The sequence below is a fragment of the Sinocyclocheilus anshuiensis genome, unplaced genomic scaffold (assembly GCF_001515605.1).
Source record: "Sinocyclocheilus anshuiensis isolate Anshui unplaced genomic scaffold, SAMN03320099.WGS_v1.1 scaffold117, whole genome shotgun sequence".
Lineage (NCBI taxonomy): Eukaryota > Metazoa > Chordata > Actinopteri > Cypriniformes > Cyprinidae > Sinocyclocheilus > Sinocyclocheilus anshuiensis.
Genome location: NW_015536624.1, coordinates 529516 through 530258, shown reverse-complemented (window position 1 = coordinate 530258; position 743 = coordinate 529516).

The window sequence follows — 743 nt, the reverse complement described above, 5'->3', positions numbered from 1 at the left end:
GCTGCTCAAGAAACATCTCTTATTATCAACGTTGAAAACATTTGCTTGCTGCTTCATCATTTTGTGGAAACCGTGATTTTTCAGGATTCTGTGTTGAATGAAAAGAACAGCATTTATTTGAAACCTTTTTTAACATTATAAATGTATTTACTGTCACTTTTGATCAATTTAATGCATCCTTGTTGAATAAAAGTATTAATTTCTTCATAAATCATACCGACCTCAAATTATTGAATGATAGTGTACATATGTAAGCTGATTTTAAACTGTTTAGCTTTTACACCATAAAAAGCTATTACTTCCAGCAAGTACCAGTATAACATGACAGACACGCTACATCACTTTTTTTCATTCTGCATGGCTTTATACACGAATAAATAGAAGCAATAATCAAAACAAGCTTTCCTCGTTCTTTTAAATAGCTTTGGGAAGTCAAACCAGCTGCACGGTTTGTTTTAGCACCAGAGTTCACTCAAACAGCTCATTTCAATAGTTCAGCATCATTACTCCAAGTCCCTGCACACTGAACTTGATGTTTACTAAAATAAGCAATGTTTTTAGTTTTAGTAGTAGTATATTTATGTGTTTATGTTCAATGTTGTCACCTTAATTCAGAAATCCGTATTGTTTATGTACCCCCAAAAAATGGGAATTTTCTAAAACATACATACGGCACAAAAATATATTTTTAAATACATTTTGAATATATATTATAAAATATACAAAAAGGGACAAACACACAC